Source organism: Thunnus maccoyii, chromosome 2, assembly GCF_910596095.1.
Source record: "Thunnus maccoyii chromosome 2, fThuMac1.1, whole genome shotgun sequence".
Taxonomy (NCBI): domain Eukaryota; kingdom Metazoa; phylum Chordata; class Actinopteri; order Scombriformes; family Scombridae; genus Thunnus; species Thunnus maccoyii.
In genome coordinates, this window is record NC_056534.1 from 28,365,997 (window position 1) to 28,377,853 (window position 11,857).

The 11,857-nt window shown below is 40.5% G+C and overlaps 1 long non-coding RNA gene across 1 annotated transcript; it reads left to right on the forward strand.

Annotated features, from left to right (window-relative positions):
- Window positions 1-6,926: 6,926 nt before the first annotated feature.
- On the forward strand, window positions 6,927-11,516 carry LOC121884950. Its single transcript, XR_006092433.1, has 3 exons — window positions 6,927-7,823; window positions 7,975-8,092; window positions 9,220-11,516. It is a non-coding gene; the product is annotated as an uncharacterized LOC121884950 (long non-coding RNA).
- The last annotated feature ends 341 nt before the right edge of the window (window positions 11,517-11,857 follow it).

The window sequence follows — 11,857 nt, forward strand, 5'->3', positions numbered from 1 at the left end:
TTTATTCCATGTGGCATGATGAATAATTTTCTCTTTCTACATGATTTGATGGAATATTGAATATAAGCACACTTCTGTGCATGCTGTTGAAGAGACTTTAACGATGATCATCGCTAATATTGATTTTCTTTCAGTTTCAGAAGTTTTATAACAGGGATTTTTTATATAGGGCCTTAGCCCATCCCTTTGTTCAGTAAAAGCATAACTGTCTAATCTGTATTAGAGGCTTTAGATCTATTTCCTTTGACATGTTCACACACACACACACACACACACACACACACACACACACACACACACACACACACAGTAGGTAGCTAGTTGACAGAGTTAGCAGTGGCTTGGGGTTTGGGTAGAATTTGGTGGGGCGCTGCGATAAAGCTTTGATGTGATCCTCGGGAGATAAGATGACTGAGATTCAGCTGTTCAGCCAATGACAACAAAGACAGAGAGGGAGAGGGAGAGGAATGTAGGCAGAGAGAGAGGTTAAGTGTGTGCTGAGACAGATGATGTGAACTTATGTCTTCAGATAGACACTAAGAAAGATGTGACTGTATATGCAGAGAGACTGACCCAGAGTGAGAAAGAAACTGTCAGAGAACTGAGCCAAACTGTATGTGTTGAGAATGAAAGGGAAACTGACAAAGAGACTTATCTCAGTGAGGAGGATTTAATCACAGTCCCAGCAGTTAACCAATAACATCATCATCCTTTTTCTTGCTCTCTGTCTTGTTCTCTCCATCCAGCTCTGCGGTTTCCCCCAGACACAGACCATTGATTCCAGGCAGCTTCCCCTCCCTCACGGCTCCCCCCTTAATGGAAAACTAAAGGTGTTCCAGCTCATTCCATGTTCATCTGAGTCTAACACAATAACTCTCCGAACGGAGCTTGTTATTCCATTATTGCTGGCGTGTGTGTGTGTGTGTGTGTATGTGTGTGTGTATCAGTGTTTGGTTTGTCCGTTCTGGGCTACTGTAGAAACATGGTGGTGCAACATGACGGGCTCCATGGAAGAGGACCCGCTCCCTCTGTAAAGGGCTCATTCTAAGGTAACGGAAACACAATGACTATTATTTTCAGGTGATTATACACTAATGAAAACATACTTATGAATATTATATTCCATTTCTGCTAATAGATCCCCCTAAATCTTACAGACTGGTCCTTTAAGAAGTCCCAGCAAGGCTTTATATTTGAGAACAGAGCCATCAGGTGTCACAGTGTGAGGTTTTCACAGTCTGACTCACAAAGGATGAGTCAGCCAAGGCATAAGAGCTGATTGGAAAGACACGTGTCAGACATCAACTCTCCTGACCGAATCAGTCTCTCATACACAGACCCTCAGGCAAACTCCTAAGTACACAGAAATAAACTTGAAAGATTACCATCCACTTTAGAGGAATTCTCATGCTTGCAAGGGAGAAGCTGGTTAAAAAGAGTTCACTTGCATACTGTACATGTGGACAAAACATTTAAATTAGAGATGAAAGTATAGATGCATATTGTACATACAGACTGGAAGTGAGACATGAGAAGGTACAAAAACATCCCTCTTAAAGAATCATTTTTGTCTCATTTTCAGCCTTTGAGATATTTAAATGAAAGATGAAAATATCCTGAGGGATGAGTTAATTCCACTTGTACCTGACGTAGTTTCCCTTGATTCAAGGATGCTTTACAAATGAGAGTCAAGTTGATTGTGAAAAGACAGAATAAGGCAGCTGCATTGAGAAAACACTTGATTCTCACAAATTAGGTAGTACTAGCTGTAGTAGTAGTTGTAAGAAGGTGTAATTATCTCACCTCATTGTCAGATTTTTTTTTTTTTTTTTTTTTTTTAATGTTTGTTAATGTTTTAAGACTGAATAATAACCTAAATGGTTTGTTGAGGTGGAGATAGAAATTAGTCAGAGAGTTATTGAGAATAAAGACCTCTTATTGTGGGTTGATTCAAGTTCACAAACATTTACAGTGCTGATTATAAGCTACCAAACAGGATGTACTTCTTAGACTATTTCTATTTTACAGGGGCCTTTTAATTCTTTTTACATGTTAGGCAAAGTAGAGAGAAGCAGACGAGGTCACCTGCCCTCATCTGTTGTTGGTGGTTTCATTACATTTAGATTAAGAAATAGAGGCAGAAAGTAAGCCAAAATACTCGTTGCTGGCTCACCACTGTCATGTGCTCCCATCACTACGCTAGCTCCATGGCGCCTGCCCTCAGACCAGCTGACATTATGTAAGTCAACCAGTCAAAACACACATGGCAACTTATGACCATGACAAAATGTACTGTGTATTCATATACACATGTGCATACACCTACACTTGCACACGTAACACAATATGATATGACCCATCTCATATCATATGAGGTGTGTCGAATGAATATATGTACAAATACAACAAATTACTATGATGGCAAATCAAATCAAACGACAGCAACTGCAATAAGAAACTCTGATTCAGGATATATCTTAATAAATCCTTTTACACAGCCCTTACTTCTGTGGTTTATGTGCACCTGTGTAATTTTGTATTAAAGGGTGGGTCATTTTCAGATTGGCACTTGATATTGACATTACTGACATTGATTCACGGCTCTGTACGCCGTGGGAGAATTGCGAATAACTACAGGGAGCAAGATGGTTAAGCATCCGTTGCTATTGCTTGGCCGATCCAAAAAACATGAGCTTTTCTGCTTAGTTCAAGTTCAGTTCAGTTCAGTTCTTTATTATCCCACGAGACCACATTTCGCATTTGTTGCGGCACAGCAAACACAGACCTCAAAACATGCACACCAGACGATGGACAAAATTAAAACAAGCTTTTTTTTTAAAAAATTCTGTTATGTTGCCCTGTAAATACATCTCATAAGCACTTTATAAATGCATCATAATTGCAAAAAAATCACACAGTAATTTGCAGGCTGTGATCAACATTAAAACATTCCAGACAACAGTCCTGAAACAATGCTATTACCAGTATTCTCAAAACATAATGTTGTTTTTAGTTTTTCAGGTTTTTTATGTATTTATTTTTTGTTCACAGTTTTCAAAGACAATTTTTTGTTCACTGAACATGATTTTTTTTTTGGTAAGGTTGGTGGATTTAAGGCCAAAGTATGAGCATGAGGTGAATTTGATGCTGTGAAAGGTTTTTGTACGCAATATTCCATAGTGGAAACACTGGAATAAAGGCCTGATTTCTCTAATTCAACATTAAAATGTGTTTGGAGTGTTTGGGGTGAAACAATCCCTTTACCAGCCAGCCAAAACACATTGAATAATCTTCTCTTACAAGGGAGAGTTTATATAATATTCCCACTGCTTGGTACAGTTGAATTTATGGACTAAGAGAAACTGTGTGCCTCTGTGTTCCGCTCCTCTTTTCTTCTGTCCTCTTCCACAAGCAGTCTGTTCATCTGGAGGAAGATGAAAGGATGACTTTTGCTCATTGATATAAATAAATGGAGAGAGAGAGAGGGATGAGGCGAGGAGATGTAGGAGGGGAGATATCCTTGGGGCAAAAGAAGGAGTAGGAGAGAGGGATGAACCGACCACAGGGAGGAGAGGAGGTGGAGGGTGAGGGCGAGAGGGAGGTGGAGAATGAAGAGTGGAGATATGCATAAAGAGAATAGAGAAAAAAGAGAGGGAGAGAGAGAGGAGCAGGGAGACACAAGGGAGGAGGAAATTACACAAAAAAAAGCTGAGGAGAAAAATGCAAAAAGAAAAAAAAGAGGAGCTGAGAAAGTGAAGACGAGAAGTAAGAGAAAGAAAGAGTGCGATGGTGAGAATACGTGATAAGACATGGCCTGAAAATGAAATTTTGCACCATATATGATTACAACTATCATCAAAGGGTATAAGTGATTGAGTGTGTATATGCAGTATGTGCAGACTCATGCATGTGTGTGTTAAAGAGTGTGCACATTTGGTTGCTTTCCCTCCTATGCATTTGCATGCATATCTGTGAGTGTTCTTGAATTGTCCATTAGCGTTTCTGGTCTTTTATGAGCTCATCTGTCTACTTTACCTACAAGCCTGCATGCTTTTATGTATACATATATATATATATGTGTGTGTGTATGTGTGTGTGTGAGTCTTAATCTCCTCCACCTGTGCTTGTTGAAGTACATTTATATGAAGCACCAGTTAACCTTTCTTTCCTGTCTAAAGCCATGGCGTAGTGACATTTTATTAACTGTGGCAGGTGATATATTACCACACTTCCCACAGTAAGATTGCATTACCCCTTTCCTCTCTCCCCTTACTCTGCTATCCCACCACTCCTCCTTATCTCTCCTCTTCCCTGCCTTCTTTGGCCTTCTCTTCTTTTTTCTTCTCTCCTGCCTGCTCTTCAATATATATATCCATCCTGTTCCCTACCTGACTGTATCCACCACAGTAATTACACTGAAGGAGACAGGAGATGGCATGGGAGAAAGGAAGGAACAAAAGGTAGTGAAACACGCAACAAGAGAGGGAGGATATTTCAATGTAAGCCCCTTCTTGAGAGAGACACAAGGAGAAGGAGAGGAGATGTCCAAAGAGTAACAGAGAATTGAGAGTGACAGAGGAAGGGCTAAGAGGAAGTGAGACAAAAAAGGCATGTGGTGGGGTTGGGGAGGGATTTTTAGCTTGCCAATAGAGAGCTCCGTACCAAGTTGGCAATCCCATCTGGCTATCTCATCAAGATACCTGGAGGACTTTAATAATAGCGGCTTTCAACACAGGAAGCAGGGGTTGGGGCATGGAGGTGAGGGGTTGGTAAGAGAGATATGCGAGGGACATAATTATAGAGTAAAAGAGAAAAGAGAAAGTGGAAGGATGTAGAAGAACAGTCAGGTGCACTTACTGTTGCTGTTATCCAGGTAAGATAGGGTGCTCAATATGCAACAACATTATTACATCATCAAGGGTAGTGTGAGTGATGAGCTGGGAGGCGAAGATACACATGATATACATGTATGTAGGGATGGATGTTGGCTTCAAGTATCTCTTGAGTCAGTTGCTTTTAAGAGCAACATAACACCTGGCTGAAAATCCGTGTTTGTCCGCCATTTGATTGAAAGTTTCAAATGTGTTGCACGTCTGACCAAACCCAGCTGATGAATGTGGTCAGAGGTGTTCTCTATTGCACTTGCAACGATACCAAACAGTGATGTCACAGTATATTAACCACACCCTGAGTACACTTCTACATCACCACAGCGAGAAGTTTAACAACTGGATGTCAGCAAAAACCAGATTTTCTGCAGGTGTTAAGTTACTTTTTAAGGATATTATTGTCAGTGGACCTGCCTGAGAGCGAGTGAATTGGGAATACAAGCAGGAAACAACAAACATGTCTTGCGTTGAGGTATGGTGTGTTTACACTTTGTTTTAAATTTGGGATAAACCAATTTTCTGTGACATGCAAAAACATAGTGTAACAGTAGTACAAATGGAGAGGAGTGAAAAAGTAATTTAACTGACTCAGTAATGTCAGTTACCCACCAATATCTTTTGCAAGTTCGATAACACTAGCTAACATCAGCATCCAAGCTACTGGTCATACCACACCAAGTAAGGCTGTATGCAAAACCCCTGAGTGTATTGGACTGAGCAAGGGTTGGCTTATATTTTAATTTATTTTAATTTTAGTTACATAGTCTCACTTTAAAAGAGCGTTATGTCAGGGTGGATGTTAACTTTTCAGATAAATGTTAAGTTAGGCATATGAACAGATTTGCATCAACATGAAGAGGAGGAAAGGGCATGTAAGGCCATTGAAACTATAGTGCAATTAATAGCTGGCAAGTTGCTTTCCCAGCCTAACTGTTGGGAGGGGCCTACCTGCCACACTAATTTGACAGACAGGTTTTGGATGGGATTTGGTCCACTGAGAGTCGGCCGTTCACCAGACCAGTCAGTCACCTTCATAGAGTCTGACACCAGACTGCTTTCCTCTAATACAAACTTCACATCCAATCACTTTCCATTTTCTCATAAATCCTGTTAGAGCCCGCCTACCTCCCTGTACTCCTATTAGGTGATTGTCTTTTAATTTGGAGCAGCGAATGAGCTATTAGCTGTCGCTGACATGTTACCCATGTAATGCTGAGAACGAGCAGAGCAGCTGTGACAGTTTATCCTCATTCACTCACTCACTCATTCACTGAGCCACGTGTACACACACTTGCTAACAAAATTAAATGCAAACCTACTTTTGTAAATGGGATTAGCCAAGCTGCCCAAGTCTGACTCAACAACGACAGAATCGGAGACACGAAACAGAGCAGATGAGTGGAGCTGGCTCTTCCTCTTTCTGCACTGTTGGGTTTAAAAGTTAGACGTGTGACTGTCACAAGGTGACTTAGAGTGAGAAGAAAAGGACGAGGGTGGTGGGGGAGGGGGAGCAATGCAGATAGAAAATGTTATGTTTCTCTTTTTTTGAGGGAGACAGAGCTTTAGTTAATTGCGGTTGCAGGAGATGTCAGAGCATTATCAGTGTCTGCTTGGCATAGGAGTTGACTGGCAGCCAGATAGAACCTTATCAGCAAGATAAAAAGTGAGGAGGGGATGCAGAAATGGGGAGAAGAGAGAGCTCTCAAGTGATGAGAGAGAAGAGAAAGAGAGGAGGAAAGGAACATGGAAAGGAGTGGGTCAAAAGAGATGGAGAAAGAAGAAAAGACCATGAAGAGAGAAAAATAAAAGATATTCTAATTTTGTCTTATCAGTGAAAATGGAGAAGTTTTATCTCTCTCACTCATTACCATGCTACTTCTGCTCACCAGAGCAGTTTGACTGGTTGCCAGCCAACAAACATCAGCAATAATAAATATATAAATATATATGTATATATATATATATATATATATATATATATATATATATATATATATATATATATATAAAATAAAAAATGAAATCCTCTCTTTTCTATCTGTTTAGTTCCCCTTTGCAAATCTTCAATCTTCTGGAGGTTTGCACAGGTTTCCACATTCCCAGTGGAGCAAAGCCCAGTTTTGACTTTTAGCATTTATTTCCTATCTTCCACTCATTCTCTTTTAGCTTGCCCTTTATTTTACTCTCCTGGACAATTTCTTTGTCTTATTCTATTTTTGTGTTGCTTTCATCTATTTCCCATGTTTTTTTCCTTTTCTGTGCTATTTATGCATTTTCCTGTTTTCCTTTTCAACTCTCTTACTTTATATTATTCTGCACCACCTCTTTGTATATCTCCATGCACTTTGCTTGTACTACTCCAATCAAATTCTGATCACATCTTTATATCAAAGATGCCAACCCTCCAGGAGGTACTACTTTCATGTGATGAAACTTGCTTATAATCCTTTCAAAGCTGTAAAAGCCAAGGCTGAATATTAACACTCTACATTATTGACCTTCTACTTACACAACGCTTCTTTGTCAGTTCCCGACTCGCAAAGTACTTACTGTTCTTAATGTACCAACTGCAAGCTCAGAGCAAAAAGCACTCAAATTAACATTTCCACGTGAGTTCAACAGTGGAATTTGTTAGAGCGAAAAGGACACAGTGATATATGATAAAAATGCTGCATCCTCAGCGTTCAGTATATTTAATATATTGCATTGCATACAATTTTTATGCTCCTCTTGGCTGCCTCAGTAACCCAGTTTTATCTCAGGAATCAAGTTTAACTCAACTTGTATCTGACTTGCACTCAACAGTTGTATGTGTGAACAAGCCTTTGTGAGATGTTTTCATTCATCTAATTTCATTATATAGCTTTAAATCCATAACTCAGGCTTTGTGGTGTGCTGCAGTCCCGGGCACTGTCCAAAATGCTGGTCCTGTTGGTAAGGTGGAAACTATCCAAGTTTCTTACTGTCATTCACAATAACTCAGCTTCCCATGTACTGTCTTCTTTTATAATACTGTATAGAACTGTCCCAGTTTTCACTTTATTCTGGAAGATCCAAGGCTTCCCTAATATTATCTCTTGTCCAGACTGTGGATGTGTGCCTGTTGGAAGAGTGGCGTCCGCCCAGGAGACTACAAGGCTGTCAACATGTCCAACATGCCACCAGCATACAAACATCTCTGCACAGTATTTCTTAAGAAGTAGGTGAGTTTCCCTCCACAGCACTCATATTAATTCACAATAGACCTTTCTACATTGTGATTCTGGTATACATTATATTTGGGGCCATGCATCTCTACTGTCACTTCAGGGGTACATTTCAGAGGCTCTTGCCATGGAGTGTCACTGGTGTCATTTGCATTCATGGGACTCTGTGTCCTTGCCATCTTCACTACATTTCACCAGCATATAGGCCTGATCACTCCAAAAAGTGACACAGTGGAATTCATCTTTGTGAAATATTCAGGTTTTAGGAGCTTCATTGTGTAGTGACTACTCGTAACGTTAGAACTCCTGTTGCTGGTGAGCTAACTGCTTGCTGACACTCTAGCCACCTGGGAACATGCTTATGCTTGTCAGTCACAACAGTTCTCTGAGCTTCTTTCTATTTTCTCTGCACTGTGCCATTTACTGCATGCTGGCATTTTGTTCCCGGGATTGTACATAATGTCGTTCAACAAAGAATTTTATGGAAGAGAGAAAAATCTTTAGCCTGATGGCTAACAGGACAATAAGATCACAGTGTATTCAAAATTTGTACTCCTGTCTCAAAACTGTCTGCGAACCTTTCCTCTTTTGTGAAAAAGTTTACACTCGACAGATATAAAAGTGGATGGTGCTGCACAGCTAATAAGCTGTTATAATTTTATCTTCCTCCATTCTGAACTCTCCAGCTCTATGTTCCAACAAATGTGAACACTTTCAAACTGCTCCAGGGCCCTTGACCCTGCAAGGACCCGAAAAATCCCAGATTCATTTGCCACTTGGCTTTTGGTAATTTGATTAATTGTGAATTTGCTTGTGAATTTGCAACACTACCCTACAATATACAGTTAGCCCTGCGTTATTACCAAATCCTCTGGCCCTGTCACAGAAGTCCTGTATCAAACCTTAATTATATTTTTTATTATTAATCATATTCTTTCTGAATGTTGTGACACTGGTGGAGTTTTCTGACAAAACCTAAATAAGTCACAAATGTAGTCTCTGTTGGCTTGATAACTGACATTAGTCGCTTGACATCAAGATTTGTCATATTTGCGTGTCAAAATTACATATAACTCACATATGGTTACTTTTTTCTGAATACACTAACGGATTTGCCAATACAGTTCATTTGTCTCATGTGATTCACTCACCAACACAACAAATTGGCGACGAGGATGCTTCAGTACAGAGTCCACCGCCCTTCCTTCCTCATGTTGGTGAGCTGCCAATTCTGTCTGATATGTGGCGGAAGATTTTCAACAGCTACATGCTAGAGGCAATGCATGGCCAGAAGCAAAGAGACATGCAGTTGTACTACACTTCCTGGGGCCGGAGGGACAACATCTGTTCTACACCCTGCTGGAACAAGGTACAACATTTGAGGAGGCCATGGCTGCCCTCAAGAAGCACTTGTCAAAGTTAATGTGGTGACATGTAGACGCACCTTTAGACAATGAGCGAATGAAACCATGTCTCAGTATGTGGCAGCTTTGAGGGCCTTAGCTATGTCGTCTACATTGTTAAAGCTGGATCACCTTTACTAGGCCTGGACCTGATGAAAGCACTCAATGTCAGCATCATTAGAGGCAAGGTGAGCTACATCAAGGAGGATGATGCAAACTGCAACCCCTGCTATCAGACAAAAGTCTGCAGTGTACCATGTTGACTCTGCTCCACACCATCAGCTTGGATGTGTGAAAGGGATCATTCACAAGGTACAGGTAAACAGCTCAAAACAGTCTGTATGTCAAAAGATGAGATACCTCCCACTGAGCATATGTAGGGAGGTGTCAGGGGAGCTCAACCACTTACTGCGAGCAGGCATCATAGAACGTGTGGACGCATCTGAATGGGTGAGTCCCCCTAGTGGTGGCATGGAAACGCAGCTGCGACTGTGTGTTGACCTTAATGAACCCAATAAGAATGTAATCATGGACTGTTACTCTCTCCCTCATATGGGGAACTTGTTTGCAGAACTAGCTGGTGCTACACACCCAGATACAGCCACACAGCCAGATTTACTTGAGTTCAGCTTACCACCAACTACCTCTGCACCCTGAGAGTTACAGTTTAACTGCTTTCATAACCCATGATTGTGTCTACCAATTCACACCCCTTTGGCCTGGCATCAGCACCATCCACTTTCAATACTGAAGTAAAACACACATCACATCACATTTTCCCGCAGCCTAATAGTCATACATTGTTGAGCCTTTCACTTTTATTTTGCATCGTGCTGAGCTCTGGTCACCTCAGATTGTTTTAGGCTTCGCTGCTTCCCCTTATTATCTGTCAACATTCTCTGTCTTTTAGGCTCACAGGATATACATTTTCTGGCCTGACACTGTAGCACTGCACAGCTCACAGGGATATAAAAATTCAGCTATACATGACAAATTAGTACCTTGCTACCCTGATATGTAGCTTTGAAAGAGAGCAGTTTATACCTACCACTAGTGACTGTTTATGGCTGTAAGAGTAAGATGGTAATTCTTGGAATTAATAGTATTTCCCTGTAATAAGGGGCAATTAGGGCATCTTAGTGAAGTTGTCACTTAGAAATGCAGTCTGTTGCACTGATTGATCTGCATAATGACAGTGGTAGAATTAATTGAGTCAGTGGAGATAAATGAGTGTGCACTGATCATCCAGTGACTTTCAAACCATTGATTTGTGCCTTATCTCGGCTAATAAGATGCTGTTAGTAGAGAACACTGTGGCAGTGGTTATTCAGACCTAAGCCACTTAGTATTACCTGTTCCTTTGGCTGCAACCATTAACAGTGTAATTAATTAACACAATTAGTATTAAGATAGTTAGTGATAGCAGTAAAAGCAGTAGCAATGATGTTTTCAATTGTATTTGATTATTTCATGTAATGAATAATACTGCTTAGTAGCAACAACCCTGTCTGGTGTAAAACATCCAAGAAATGTTCTTAATAATAGTTTTATAATATTAAATCTTTGCAAAAAAATAAGACTCAGGAGTTTTGCATAAAGAAGCTAAAAGTAACTTTTAGCAAAATCTAAGTACATTAGACTAAAGATTTTATTTTACAAAACAACTCTGGTCTTTTTGCAAAACAGAATAACTTCTGTTTTCATCTGGGTTGATTTCCTCATAATATATACCATCCTCCATAAAGATCTATATTCATAGTCATATGAAATCTTCTACAAGCACCATAAGGCCTCAACTGTCTTTTTATGTTCTTGTGTTCTTTGGGGTCTCCTGGTTTGCACTTCTGTTTAGTCCTTCGGGTCATATGGGTTTTCTTTGGTGGTGGGTTTGGACTGCCTTTTGTTGTTTAGCCTGGTGTGTTGTGTACGTTAGTTTGGGTTCATGATGGTTCTTGGACAGGTTGGTGTGGGTTGTATTTAGAGTATTGTGTTTTTTGGGTTTTGGTTTTGTTACTGTGTTTCCCTTGTGTGTTCATGTACTCCTCCTCACCTGCCCTGCTTCACCCTCGTTAACCCAGCTCTGCTCTGTGTCTTCCCCACACCTGCCCTGTATCAGTCTCGTCAGCCCTGCCCTGCTTCCTGTGTTTCCCTCAGCCAATCACTCCCAGCCTGGCCTTGTGTCTCGTCACCTGTAACCCATTCCCTGATTAGTTAAGTCTGTATTTCAGGTCTGGTTTTGAGTTGAGTCTTTGTTGGATCGTTTGTGTTGTCTTGTCTGCTAGTTCTGTTCAGCTCTGTTTGCCTGTACTTGACCATCTATGATTAAAGGAGATTTTCGTCAAATCTGCATTCCGGCCTC